The sequence below is a fragment of the Callithrix jacchus genome, chromosome 3 (assembly GCF_049354715.1).
Source record: "Callithrix jacchus isolate 240 chromosome 3, calJac240_pri, whole genome shotgun sequence".
NCBI classification, from domain to species: Eukaryota; Metazoa; Chordata; class Mammalia; order Primates; family Cebidae; genus Callithrix; species Callithrix jacchus.
The window spans coordinates 10,428,549-10,444,148 of record NC_133504.1 but is presented as its reverse complement, the minus strand read 5'-3'; the positions used below and the strand labels follow the sequence as shown (position 1 = coordinate 10,444,148).

Genomic DNA, 15,600 nt, shown 5'->3' with positions numbered 1-15,600 from the left:
TCAGCCTGCAACACCATGCCCAGCTAATTTTCATTTACTTTTATATTTGTAAAGACAGGATCTCACTATGTTGACTAGGCTGCTGTCAAACTCCTAGCCTCCAGTGACCCTCCTGCCTCAGCCTCCCCAGCAGCAGGATTTACAGATGTAAGCCACTGTGTCCAGCCCAAGTATAACTAGAATTATAAACTACTAACTCCTCATGCAATATTTTTTAGTTAAGTAATGAAAAAAATTTAATTTAAGCAAAATGCCTTAGTGCCAGAAAGATAACTGCCTAGGTACCTGGCTTGGAGCATATCATTTGGCCTTTTTTGACCTCACATGTGGAATTTGAAATAGTGTTCTTAAACATGTAGCTGTTTGCAAAACCATTTAATGAGGAGAAAGCTTATCGGGAAAACAGATGTATAAAACAGAACTATATCCTTTCTTCTTGTAACCTACTTTCTTCTTTTTTTGTATCTACTACCTGCCCTAGGGACATTTATTATTTTTAAAATATATTTTGAAAACCCTCTGGACTAAAAAAAAAAAAAAAATCAATGAACCATTACGCTTTAAGATTCAACAAAATGTAATTGTTGGCTTTCAAAAGTTATAAGTAGTTTGAAATAACATTTTGAACCATATTTTGTGATTCAAGTGTCGATTTAAATCTCTATCTGAAAACACCCTCTTTCAAATGTGAAGTTCAAGCTACAGTTGTCCATTGAACAACATGGCAGTTTAGGGTGAATGGTCCCCATACAATTGAAAATCCAGGTATCTTAATAAGTTCTGACTCCTCCAAAGCTTGATCATTAACAACCTGTTGGCGAGAAACCTTACTTAGAGTCAATTAGCACATATTTTGTATGTTCCATGTATTATATGCTGTATTCTTAAAGTAGGCTAGGAAAAAGAAAATGATACTAAGAAAATCATAAAGAAGAGAAAATATTTTCACTATTTAAGTGAAACTGGATCATCAAAAAGGTCTTCATCACCTATGTCTTCATGTTGAGTAGGCTGAGGAGGAGGAGGAAAACGAGGGGCTGGTCTGGCTGCCAGGGATTGCTGACATGGGAGAAAATTGATGTGTAATTGGTTGGATCCACACAGTTCTCATCTGTGTTGTTCAAATCTCAACTGTACTTTTTCTCAGACGTCTTACCAAAGTTACTATGTCCAAGTTTAATGCCACCAGGTAGCATTAGACTATAGGTATTAGAGGTCCACTGCTGGTTAAAGGATTCAAATTTCTTCTCTTAATATCATGTACTGGATGAGATTCTTAGTGGACCAAAAAAAAAGAAATAACAGTATTAATAATAAAATGTTTTAGCTGTTTTAATAAAGCAGAAAGACCTCTCTGTGTTTGTGTTGGTGAACAGTAGGAAATGATACGTTGCTCAGAGCTGGAAAAGAACATGGTTAACTAAGATGGAGACTTAAGCTGCCCTCTCCCATTTACAATTTTTCTCACTGAAGCATCTGATACAGTTATCTTGAAGGTATTTGGTTTTATAGTTATCAGGATAGGGGAGCCGTGATAACTATACAATACTCCACCCTCAGCCTAGTCCCCCAAGAAGCCCTCAGGTAAGCTTATTGCTTGCAGATGCTTAAATCTGTTCCTCTAAAAACATAACTTATGGTTCTGTAAAATACATCTTTATGTGGAGTACCGAGATACAGTATAATTTTCTCCTCGTTAATACGAAAACAACCTGTCAAATGTTAAACATTAAGAATATGAATATGGCAAAATAAACATTTAACGGATAGGCCGAAAGTAAACTTAACATCCACGGAAACAAAATGTTCTAAATAAGGGGATATGCAGTTTTGGTTCAGTCTCTTAATATATGCAGTAATTTGTATGTATGCAATGATGCCAAATTGAGTTGTCAGCCTAATATCTGCAGGAATGCTTTAAAAACAACATAATATACTCAAACCTGTTGTTATTTCAAATATGGGAATCAAATGTGACTGCACCACAGTTACAAACTCAATGCAGATTACTTGCTGAGAAGTATTCACATAACAAACGTTTAGCTTTTGCTTCATTTAGCCTATTTTTCTAACAGTTTAAACACTTATAACTACCTTCCTTTATTAAATTCCCTGTGTTCCCCTGCAGTTTACCAATCTTTTATAAAAGACAGATGTCCTAGAAATCTATTCTCATGTACCTGCTATATTTAAACACTGCTTTATTTTAAACAAATTTTAAAGTGGTTGAATAATTAAATAATATTTAAAATTGTATTTATTTGACATGAAATAAGTTTAAAATTTTTGATAAAATCTACAGATGGAATCTTCTCAGAGAAATATACAAACACATGAATATTCCAAATTTTTGTAATTTCTATATATTTATAAATCCTAGACTAAAAACCAGTTATAATACATTAAATTTTTGAAATACATATTTCTATATTATTGACTATTTGCATTATTTAGCTATTATTTAGCTATTAGCTATTTAGGAGAATATTATATAGCCCATATAGCTCCTATGAAATTGTATTTTAAAGACTATTTCTTACAAAATGAATCTGACTTATGTATGTTCCCTGTTTTAAACTATTTCCAAAGAGAGATTAAGTAGACTATGTGTATATGCAAGTATTTATCTAACATAATGTAGCATAAATGAACCATGAAGAATTTTACCTGTGTAGCATATGCATATTCATGATGCTAAGGAACAATATAATAAGCACATTCTGACACTACATCGAGCACCTAGAGGGATCTGAAGTGTTCCTCAGTCCTGAGAAGCCAGTCGTTCCCACAGGTCATTTTGTGCTCACTGTCACCCATTGCAGGACTAAAAGAAAAGACTGTGTAGCTAATTATTTGCAGATGAAATTAACTGTAGGGAAGTGCACCATAGTTATTCTCATTATGACCTGAGGTTCTAAACAATTTAAACAACTATGAGGCAAGAGCAGATGGTACTTTCATTTTTTTAAAGTAATAAACATAAAGAAAAGTACTCCAGAGGAATCTAGTTCCCCAGAAAGCAGTCGTGTGCATTGTCAGCATTGGGAAGAAGCCCAATTCCCGTGTATTTTAAAAGTATAAAATCACTATGAATTGAACCATACTGACACCTTTAATCTATTTGTAACAAATAACTGTAATGCATTTGTCATTAACCTGATGAAGAGTGCAGATAGAGGGAATTACACCAGCCCCGTTCATTTCTTGGCTAAATTTTCTTAAGAATAATCTACCCAAATGGGTTTAGTGATAAAATGGGAGATACTCTGAAGGTGCTGGGTATTTTAATGTCCTTTAGAACATACTGGGACTGTGTACATTATTCAGGCAGTCTTTTTCATTTTCCAGACATTGGTCCCTGATTAGCCTTGTTTTCAGCAAGAATGAATGATAGTCCTTGTATTTAATCACTCTTTTCACCTCAAACATCAAGCCACATGGTGACAATCTAATTCAGAAATAAAATGAGACTTACTGTTTCTTTTCCTGCTGTCTGCTTTTAATTGTATATTGACATGAAATCTAAGAATATTTCAACAAACAAATTGGACAAATGGGCATATTTCCTTCAGTGTGAAAGCAGTCGTTTTAGAGAAGTCTGTATTTTTTTTCAGGTCACTGGAATTTAACATAAAAATATGAAGAAGTCTGTTTCCTTTGACCACTCAGGACTTACGTTAATGCCAGAGAGATCTTATAACTGCCTGTTGACTTATGGAACAAAAATTTTTCCCCATGTTTTGCCCCTTCCTTTTTTTAACATTTTTAAAATTATTTTTATAGTAAGTTGTATTGCCTACATTATTACTAAATTCACAAAGTTTGTTTATTTATATTCTTGGTAAAAGGGGCTAAAGTTGTAAGAACGATATGTACTACCCGAAAACAGCAATCAATACATAGCAACACTCAGTTCATGCCTGTTTCCATTTTTCTTCCTGTCTTTGCTTCCTCTGACTATATGAACTGCTAAGTGCTATAAAAGGTTACTCATGCTTGCTTAGATCTGGCTTGATGTTGCTGTCATGAAGTGGGTAATGTCAGTCACTCTTAAATTGTTCAGAACTTTTCTGAGTGTATCTGGTTTTCCTCACCACCAAAATTAGCTCTTCTGGCCTTGGGCTACACCAGTTGTGAACTGTAAGCTTTCTGCTCTAATGAATTGAAGTCCAGCAGTGGGTATACATATAGAAGCAATAAGAGTGGTTCTGGCCCCCAAGAATGTCTTCCCTAACTGTTACATTAACCATGCTTCTAGCTTCACTAAACTTGATGCTTAAAAATTTGTCCTAAATGCATATGCTGTCCTTGTGGTAGACAATCTGACAATCCAATATGCCTCAGTCACCCTGCCTTGAAACCCCTGTTTACCTGATTAATCCCCATCCTTGAGAGTACAGCTCCTCCTTTGGGTATGCCTTTTAAATTTCAAATACAGATAAATGCATCCAGAGTCCACGCCGCCAGCCACCTTCTTTACTGTGCTCTCACACATTGAGCCACCATGCACCTGCCCTCATCACCCTAGAGCTAGTACCAAACAGCTAGCGACAGCTCCCATGCCCCAGAGCTTGCTGCAGTGAGGCAAACTCACCAAAAGGGGGCCTGCATACCTGTCTTTCCTCTTCCTTCTCATGGAAAGCACCAAAAAGGATCTTGCCTGCAGTTTCCTCTCTTCCTTCTGCCTCTTGAGGGATCTCAGTACCTTCCCACCTGTTCCCCACCATGGTGTGGCATGCTCCTTCTTCCAGGAACCTGTGAGTAACAAACTATTTTTTTCAATAGCAGCCATTTCCTGATCTGTTGGTCTTACTGTGCCTCAACTTTTCTATTAGTACATTATATTTTTTTAAAAAATTGCATGCAGTTAGAATGGATACCTGAACATAGGTGGTTTGATGTTTTGATTCCTTTCCATCTCCTGGACTTGGAAATTATAATGAAAAGAAAAGTTGTGGAACCCTAGAGTCGAAAGAAAGCCTAAGAGATGGGCCCAGGGAATGATATGAAAGACTTGCTGAGGGGGTTGCCAGGCCTTTTACATCATACAAAGGCCTACCTGGACCACTGTAGTCATCAACTCTGGGGATTCCATTCACCTCCTAATCTAGGAGTGTCCCCCCTGGAGTTGTGCTATATACAAACTGCACAGCTGTATGTTTTCACCCAGAAAGCTCCTTTGCCAAAGTAGAGAAGGGACCTAGTCTGTTTGCTGAAATTTCTTATGAAAGTCGAATTTGAGCACTTGTGCATTGGTAAAGCTCATTTATAATGTAAATAAGAAAGGCATCAGGTCTCTTTCTGGAGCAGATAAAGGGACCAGATATTGGCTACTGATATGCAAATCCATGATTCTAATAAGAAGCCTCAGAAGAGTCCCTTCATATTTTTAAGAAAGAAAGTTGTAAATGTTATCATGCAATATGTTAATGTCTCGTAAAGTTTTAAATTTCCAATTTATGTGACCAAGAATATTCTGGAAACACACCTATTAAATTGCTTTGTTTTCTTCATAGCTAAACATGTTGGAAGAGCAGAGGTCTAGGATTTTGAATGCAATTTCTGCAATCACTCAGTGGCAACTGGGAATGTTTTTCAAGTTGGGAAATTGGATTAATTATGTCATAAAATATGGCAGTTGTATGGAAGCTGAAAGATTTTTAAATGTGCTGTTTTTAAACTTTACTAATAATGATTTTATATTCCCATAATTTGTTTTTGACATGTGCATACCCAGAGTTGTTGAAATTTAAATTACTTCTGTGCACATTTACAAATATATGTTTCTGAGAGATTAGCCAACATAGCTGGGCTAGGTCAGACTGAGCCAGGGAAGAGTCTTCGTGGAGTGCTGCTAAAGGTGTTTTAGTCTAGAGTTACAGACACACTCCAAAACTTAATTCATACATTTATAACAGAAAATGGCAAACATTTAAAGTCTTTTCAAATAACTAATGAACAAAGTGTATTTCTAAAGAATGGCATTTTAAAGAGAAATTTCTACCATTTAACAGAAATCTAAAGCATTCATATGAACATCTGAATAGCCAAATATACAAAGAGAAGAGCCTTTGGATAAATCTGACTATGAAGCCACAACATCTCACAGCTCGGGTTGGATAATGGATATTTTAGGCAGTTAAGTTTCCATACATACTCGATTTTCCTATGGTGAAACTTAGAAAGCAGTTTGGCCATATAGTAATGATATCCTTTTCACCAAGGATTTATCAAATATATAGTGATATATATATATCACTATCACTATATGATGATAAATATATATCATGGTAATTCAAGAAAAGACTTTAGACTCTGATAACTTGTTACCTTGTCTTCATGTAGAATCAAGGCTATCATCTCACACGGGCAAATTTCTCTTATGTGTATTAATCTCTTAGGAAGATTATAGACTTTTGCAATAACTTATCAAAGTAACATTCTAAATCTAATTAGAAAAGTGACAGAATCTAATTGCAGGAAAAGGTGAAAACACACAGAAAACTAAAATACAAGAAATTAAATAAGCATTTATCCATCTATAAGCAGAGATAAATACTATTGAAATATTTTGCATAAAGCCTTGTACTCTGTAGTCTTCATATCTATTTCTTTCTAATCATTGCTAATTAGAATGTGAGCACTTCTATCACTTTAAATACCATTATATTATGTTGCTATGTTAAGGGAGTCACTGAACTTCTTTTTTTTAAACCCAAGTTTTTTTTTAAATTATACTTTAAGTTCTGGGGCACAGGCGCAGAATGTGCAGGTTTGTTACATAGCTATACACGTGCCATGGTGGTTTGCTGTATCCTTCACCCCATTGGAAAGTATTTCTCCTAATGCTATCTAAATTCTAAACAGTTGTGATATATGATGAAAGTGTTGGTCGACTGGGGCCAAAATGTCATTTTCAATGCTGAAAAAGACTAGGTTGGAAGAGGTATCTTATCAATGCAGGCAATAGGGCTTACTGATACTGAACACCAAATTAAACATCATTCCACCTGGCAATCGATGGTCCTGGCCAGATGTCTGTTTTTCTCTACAAGAGTTTTGCCTGGACAATTTCAAATATTGGAGGAGTGAAAGAGAGTTAATGCTATCTGTAGAAAACTAAGACCCAAGAGAAAAAGACAGGGCTCTTATACTGTTTTCCTGTTTCTAAACTTACTAATCAAAGTCAGTTATTTCTCCATGCAAAGGAGTTATGACAAGATGGAGAGGAACCAGGAGTGCCAACTAATAAAATTCCCTGGAGGAAAACATTAGAAGTGACAGTGACGTACCCCCACTCACCTCCATGGGATACGGCATTATTTTCAGTGGCTGTGCGGTGTTTTGTTTTGCAACGGTAACGTCAGTATCTAAATCAGCACTTTCTTGTGGGACACTTCAGTTGTTTATAGATGTTCACACTACAGGCAGTATTCTGAGCTTTGTGTCCGTGTCTTTGCATTTATTTATCATGAATTCCTTAGGATTAATTATTAGATGTTGAATTACTGAATACATATTGGCACATTTTCTTCCAAAAAGGCAGTCAACATGCGAATGCCTTTAAGTGGTATTTAGAATTATCATACCTGTAATAAATGTTTAGATTCTTATTAACTTGAGAACTGCATTTAGTCATCCTTCTTAATGTTTGGTTATTTTTGTAAAAAGATTTGGCATCGTTTATTTGATTACTTTGAATATTTAACACGTTTTAAATATTTAGTGACCGTTTATGTGCTTTATTTTATGAATTCATTCTTTTAGATTATTCCTGCTTTTCTTTAGTTTGCTACATTTATTTGCTAGGACTTTTATTATATAATACAATATATAGAAAAGGGTTTCATAAGATACCAAACACTATTTGAAGATTCCAGTGATAATTCTAACACATACTCATTGTTATAGCTGCAGTCTGTCCAGTTGTTAATCTTTGTGCTGAAGGTGCTTGTTTATATTTGTCTCCTCTAACAAACATCTCAAACCAAGTTACTTTTCCCAAAATAGATTTGGAAGCCATCAAACACTGAACTTGTCTGTAAGATTAATTTTAAGAACTGTCTGTCTTAATTTTTAGCTGAGAAATTAAAATACATGGAGGTTTGCTTCATTTAGGATTGCTATCTCTGTACGGCCTTTTGTGAAACCTTCAGCTTCAATGTGCAGTTCATTTTATCTGATTATTTCTCCCAAGTACTAACGTCAGTGTCAACATAGGAAATCTGGCCAATATATTCCACTGCCATCACAGAATATTACAATCTCTTCACCCAGTCCTTGAACTTCGAGGTGATAGAACTTGTAAGAAGAGTAGTTTTGCTTTCTAATCCTTTGTGGGAATATCTTATTTATGGTTCCCATCAACCAGAATGCTCTAGTTCTATTTCCTTTTCACATCAAAAACAAATGTTTCTCAAAGCATTACCCATCATTGAATTGAGTCCCCTTTGGCTCCCACGGAAAGTAATGTAGCCCTGTCTATTACACGTGATCTGCCGTGGCCTTCCCACATTAATGCGCGGCCTTATTACAAATGCTAACCGTTTGTTTCCTCTTTCATTCTCAGTAGGGCACAAATATATTAACCCATGACATTTCTCCTAATAGAGATTGGAGAAAGAAATTAATGCATTGAACCTTATATTAGCATCCAATGTGCTCTTGTGTTTTAGAAATCCAAGTAACTTTTTGTAGTAATTTGTTTTTTGAAAGTTGCATCTCCAAAACAGACCTATGTAAATAAATAGCCATGTGGTCCAGCTGTTACTTATGCAATGTGGCCACTTGTCATTCAATTTCATATTAGTCTTTGAGCAGTGGTTCAGGCCACAGGGGTGATTTTCCTCTGGGAAGCACAAGAAATGCAGTTACACTGATGAGAGGGCACCCAGAAACATATATTAAGCAGACTCATTTCAGCTGAGTAAATTTATGGACAAGGCAGAAAAACACATAGAAGAAGGACATAAAAACCATTTGGGTACCAAACGGGTTTAGGAGCACAGAAGTACAGTATCTACGATCACACTTACGGGCCTCGGCTTTGAAATAGTGTCCAGTTTCTTTTGCCATCTCAGTCACTAACTGAGCTACCGAAAGAAATGTAATACTTATCTCTCTGAGGCCTTTGGGGCTTATTCATTCTTTTAAAAGTGGGAGCTTTGGAGGAAAATCATAAGTCATTGCCTGGGTATGAAAGGGAGGAAACCTCATCCACTAAACAATGACTGTTTTGCCGTTTGCAATGAACCATTTGACTGGGGATTTTTTGTTATTGTTTCTTTGAGCTGAATGAGGTTATTCATCACCGTATCTCCCCCTAGGGCTAGTTACTTCAGAGCTTACTGAATAAAAGAAAAGAAAGAAGTAAAAGGGAGGGAGAGGGTGAAGTATTTTCACTAGCTTCCTAATTATAATGATTTGTGAGTTTCTACACAGAAGTAGTTTTAGGTATGTGTGCTGCATGAATCACTGTATTCTGAGATATTGGACTCTGTGTAGATGAACTTTGGTCTTATAAGTGGTGGCTATGCACCGATGGTTTCCCATTGAACTTAAAATTACTCTCACTCACAATGGCTACAGAGTCATCTATAACGTGGCCCCTCACCTCATCTCTCAGATTCCAATTGTACCACCTCTTCCGTTCATGAAATACACGAACCTTATGTTGACTGAGAGCCTCTTCTAAGAAAACTCTTCTTCCTAGAAATTTGCAGTGTGTAGCCGCACTGTCACCCAGATCAAAAGCTGGTCTTTTGTACCCCTACTACGTACCCACAAAAATTTAAATCTCTTTTACAAAGTTGTTCCTATGTTAAGGAGAAAAGCCTTCCCCAGCTATTCTACATACAAATACTCCCTTCTACTCTCTATCACGACATCCTGTTTTAGTTTCTTTAAGGCAGCTGTTGCTGTCAGAAATGATCTTGTCCATTTCTATATGTGTCTGTACACTGTCTCCATAACTACCCCGCGTAAGCTTGGAAATCAGGGACTTTATCTGTCTGATTCCCACCACTTCTCTCTCGAAATCACTTCTGGCACCTAGAAGAGTGCTCACTGTACAGTCGGTTCTCAGTATGGAAGTGCCAAGTGAGCCAAGACTTGTACGATCTGTTTGATCACACCATTTTATTATCCAGACATCAGCTATTTCAAGACTGCTAGTGACAAAATCAAGAAATCCCAGACAAATAAATCCTATTTCTGTAACTACATCAAAATGTCCATTCCAAGATTAGGTGACATTGTGAGATTCAAGATTAAATTTCCTCCCTCTTTCAACAATTTGTATTGAATTGAGTATTTACCGCATGCTGGGCTCTGGTGGTTTAATAATGAACGGATAGACATGCGCTTTGGCTGCAGAGTGTGTATAGTCTTGAACTACCAGCAAAGAAATAATTAAAGGAAATACATCTGTCTGTTTTACGTTGCTATAAAGAAATATCCAAGGCTGGCTAATTAAGAAAAGAGATTTATTTGGCTCATGGTTGTGCAGGCTCTATAGGAAGCATGGTGCCAGCATCTGCTTCTGGTGAGGCCTCAGGAAGCTTCTACTCCTGGTGGAAAGTGAAGGGAAGCCTGCATGTGTAGCAACTATGAGAGAAGCAGGAAGTTCCAGGCTCTTTTTATCAACCTGTTCTCATGGTAACTAAAAAAAACAACTCACTCGTGGCTGCAAGAGTGACACCAACCAAGACCCACACGTCTTCCATCACACTCCACCATGAACACTGGGGATCTAATTTCAACATGAGACTCAGTGGTGCCACACAAACCATATCCAATCCATAGCAAAACATACGGCAATATGATAGTCCAGCAAGAAAGAAAACATAACGTAGCACTAGCCGACATAGTTCAGGGAGAATGGTAAAGACTTCTCAGAAAGTGAGTCTAATCAGAAAGCCACACGTTGCTTAAAGATGGGGATATGTTTTGAGAAATGCATGGTTAGGTGGTTTTATCCTAGTGTGAACATCATAGAGTGTACTTCTATAAACCTAGATGGTATGGCTATTACACAGCTGTACTCTATGGCAGAGCCTGTAGCAGGCTCCAAACCTGTATAGCATGCGACTCTACAATTGGAGAAATTGTAACACAGTGGTAAGTATTTGTGTATCTAAAGATATCTAAAAACAGAAAAGGAACAGTAAAATTATAGTAGTATAATCATATGAGGCCACCATTGTATGTGCACTCTGAAAAGTCATGTGGCTCATGAGTATACTTTGAATGGAAAATCTCAGAGAAAGAAAAGGCTGCTGGTTTTTAAGAAAATCAGCAGCCCTAACGTGTTTGGATTTTATGTAAGGGAAATGAGAAGCATTGAAAAATTTTAAGCAAGTAAGGGGATGATGCTTTTCAAATTTTGGAGACATCCTTTGGCTGCATTATAGAAACAAATATACAGAACTTGAGGCAGGGAGGTGGAAACCGTTGTTGCCAGTTAGAAGCTGTTGTGTTAATCTAGGCAGGAGATGATGGGGCTTTGATCATAGAAGTGGCAGTTAAGGGGACATAGATTTCTCTCTTAAAGGTATAACCAGTAGGGCTTTTTAAAAATCAATTTGATATAAGCCCTTAAAAAGAGGACAGAACATAAATACATTCAGGTTTCTGACTTCTACAATTGGATGGTGGTACCTCTCATTCTTTGGTTCAAAAAAAATTTACTAGATACTGACTATGAATTAGCAACCACATAGGCACTGGGGATGTGTCTGTCAAGGAGCACATTAAATCCTCACTTAAGGGGATAAAAAAGTATGCAATATGCCCGGAGATAGTAGGGGTTCTGGAAGAAAATCACACAAGACAAGTGAGGTGAGAGTGCTGCAGTGGTCAAGGAGGACACTGCTAATAAATATCACTTGATCAGAGACATGAAGAAAAGAGGGACAGGAACAGAAAGATGGGGCATAAGCAGAGGGCTGAGCAAGTGCGAAGGCCCTCAGGTTTGTTACACTTGTGGAACAGCAATAGGGCTGGCCTGGCATAGGGCAGTAAACCAGGAGAGTAAGGAGTAAAAGAAACATAGAGATGAGCTGGGGATCGAAGCATGATGAGCTGGCTGTTCGACCACCTAGAATTTCACCAACTGTTGAGAGATGCAGGTAGATGCCGAAGGTCACCAAGCTTGGTTAGAGATGCTGCAGAAGGCATTGGAACATAGTACAAACTCCTAAAATCAGTGACCTTAAGGCCCTTCCAGGGACTCTTAGAACTCTGAGATCCTGATTCCATTATTCTTTTAGATTTAAAAAAAAAAAAAAAAAAAAAAGCTATTTATCGAAAAGAACAAAGAAAAAGCGCTGACCCCTTAGGGACAGGATGAAAGAAAAGCAGCCCTGTAGTCTGCCTCCTGCTCAGCATATATCCTTGTTGTCCCATTGGACCCTCTTGTTGTTGATGGACATCTTGAAGAAGTTATCAGACTGTATGTAGGCAGCGATTTTCTCCAAAGCCTCAAAATGGCACATGAAAGCCTTCAGGTTTGGGAACTCATCCAGGCACTTGGGCTCAAATATATGGTTCTGATCCAAGATACCATAGGTGAGAAAGCCCACATAGGTGAGCTTTTCCCCTGAAAACCGTGAGAATTTCCCCAAGCACATGGAGAATTGTTTCAGTTGTCCAGGTAGCTGTTCCAAGTACTGAGGCTTCAGTTTTTCGTGGTCAGAGCTGTAACAGAGCTTCATCAGTTGTATGCGGAAATCCATTACTTGGTTCTCTACGATGTCCCCTCTTATCTTTCCTTCTTCGGTCTCACCACACAACGTTGTGCTTGCGAGTGATGTAGAGCAAGATGGCATTGCTCTGGGTGATCTTGTTCTTCCCATCCAGGAGGTAGGGCAGATTAGGAAAGTCCAAGTCTAGCTTGAATTTCACATCCAGCCATTGGCTTCGATCATAGTCAGGAGCTTCCCCGCATGTGCAACGTTTCTCCTCTTAGGAGGTATCCGTGAACTCCAGGAGCAGGCGGACGGTGTGTGCCAGCCCGCAAATATCTCAGTACCCCAGAACCATAGACGACTCGCAAGACATGATGCTAGCTTGCTAGCCTTCGAGGACTCCTGATTCCATTATTCTAAATCAAGCCTAGCCCTCATTATCTCCTGCATCACCGGATACACGTGGGGCGAAGCTAGACTTTCTTTACTGCCTCCAAGTGGACGCAGCTTTCTCTGTTAGACCCAGAAGTCATCTGGGCAGGAAAGGACCTCTAATAACTAGATGGTTTATTGTCAGATTCCCAGATGCCTATCAAAGTTTTTTAAAGTTCTATTGATATTAGGGTTTTTAAATAATAACGTTACATTTCTTGCTTAAAGTTTTACGCAGTAAAAATACATATAGTAGACCAATGTGGTATTAGAACAGGGCTAGCCTTAAGCAAAATTGAGAAGCAAGGAAATGATTACTTGTCTTTCCTTTGGATACTTTTCTTTGTTCTTGAGATCACTTCTCCCACCCTTTTCTGTTAGTCTCCCAACACAGTGCTGAAGGCTGTTTCTTCACATTTTCACCATCACAACCCAAACCCACCTGTTCAGTTTCCTCAAGATACTGATTATTACAAAGCTAGACAATCAAATACATTCATCTGTACAATTTTGCCAACAGAAAAAGCAGCTGACCATCCCTCTCCCCTCTTGTGTGTACACACAATCTATAGTGACTTATTTCAGACATTTTCTCGTGTGTGTGTGTGTGTGTGTGTGTGTGGTGTGGTGTGATGTGGTGTGTGTGTGTGTATTTAGGATGACATCTGAAAATTCAAGTGCCATGTTAAACCAGCAAAAAAGATACTTGGGGCAGGAGGAGTCTTACGAAGCCTTAAGCAAAGAGGAGAGAGGCTTCCGCTTACATTGTCTACTAACAGATCTGTCCCTTTCCATAGATGCTCAGTATTTTCAGTTTTAATAGAATCCACAATGAACCTGAAGTCAGAGAGTAAAGAGAAGAGAATTACACTTGTGTGCAAGGAAAACAGGTAAATGATCTAAATGTGGTTCTGTGAAAGGCTTCAAAACACTTTCTGGACACCAAAAAATTTCCCTAATAGCTATTCTGTTGGATTTTAGCTGATACTTGCTTCATGATCTAAATAATGTTCTCACTCAGCCCTCTTCAACCAATAACATCAAAATCAAACACAACCATTATGCCAATCTCAGTAGAGACAGACCATGAGCAGGCTATTGTAATCCTGTATGCATAAGATACAAAATCTCTCTCTTTGGTGTGGCACTGTTTCACCCTACTCTTTTTAATGAGGTGTTGGGCTGTTCATGTATTTAATTCATGTGGTTTTGTGTTTTTATGTGTATTCCCAAAGGCTTTTAGGTGATGAATGCATTTTTAATAAGTTGCATTTAAAATAAATGAATAATTGTGGTTCATTACACTTTCACCAACTTTTTTCATGGTAGAATTAAAATGAATGAATATTTAACACTATTATTTGAGTCAGTTGAACATGAATTTTGTGGGAGTTTTTTTCCCCTTAAAACTGGTTACACTATGAAATGCTCCTCTTGAGTAATTTTAGAATATTCAGTTGGGAATAACATTTAAATATAACAATTTTCTACTAACGTGTTGTTTTTCTAATTATTTATGTGATGAAAATCTAGCACTGCTCATTTATATCTGTGGGTCCATTGTAGGCTTTTTCAATCAAAGGTTTAATTTTTAAAATTTTGTCAAAAAAATCAAAATATACCTGAAGTGCTCATTTTGGCAAGGAATTGCAATCTTCATGAGATTAAAGATAAATATCTAAATTGGTAAAGATTAAGAAATTAGCCTCAGTTCTTATAAAACTATTCCAGTGCCTGAGCAAGAGTTTTTGTACTCTATCATATTTCAAGGCAATATTTATGCCTCTTAAGTTTCTCCTTTGAAGAGAGAACTTTGGCATAGTTCCTAGAATAAAAATGAGGTAGGTACAATGCGCACTCTAAAACATTAAGACGAATGTTACCTTCAACAAATGGATTCAGTGTCTGAATACCAAAGATACTTTAATTACTTATTAACAACATTTTAACTGTCTGATGAATGCACATTGCAGAGATATTCTTAATATCGCTTTTCATGAGAAAAATACTGTAACTGTCCACCTAAGATAATTAAAAAAGTACTAGATGTAAATTTTAAATACACATGGCCTTTGGAATAGACCTGTTTATCATTATGATATACTTGTATCTATATGTATATATTTTAATATATCCACATTATGCACATATGGAATGTAGAACATTTAGTATTAAATATGAGAAAAATTAGAAAATGAGTCCCTTTTCTATTCAAGGACTCAGTCAAATCAGGTACAGTGGATACATCTACCTATACCATATTAATTTGCAGTATCTTTATGATACATACAAAAACACAGTATATTTGCCATTTTAGGAAATATAGGCATACCATTTCTAGTGCTTGTGAGGTTAGGTTTTGTTCTAGAATTTTTGAATTTAGTATGCTACACTTTTTATCAGATGCTCAATTGTTTTTAAATTTCAGTCCATAAAGGCACACTGTTTCTTAGTGATACATAAAGGTTACTGGAGTTAGTAT

At 37.0% G+C, this 15,600-nt stretch overlaps 1 pseudogene; it reads right to left on the bottom strand.

Annotated features, from left to right (window-relative positions):
* Window positions 1-12,297: 12,297 nt before the first annotated feature.
* LOC100392641 (glutathione S-transferase Mu 3 pseudogene) lies at window positions 12,298-13,182 on the bottom strand (annotated as a pseudogene).
* Between the last annotated feature and the right edge of the window lie 2,418 nt (window positions 13,183-15,600).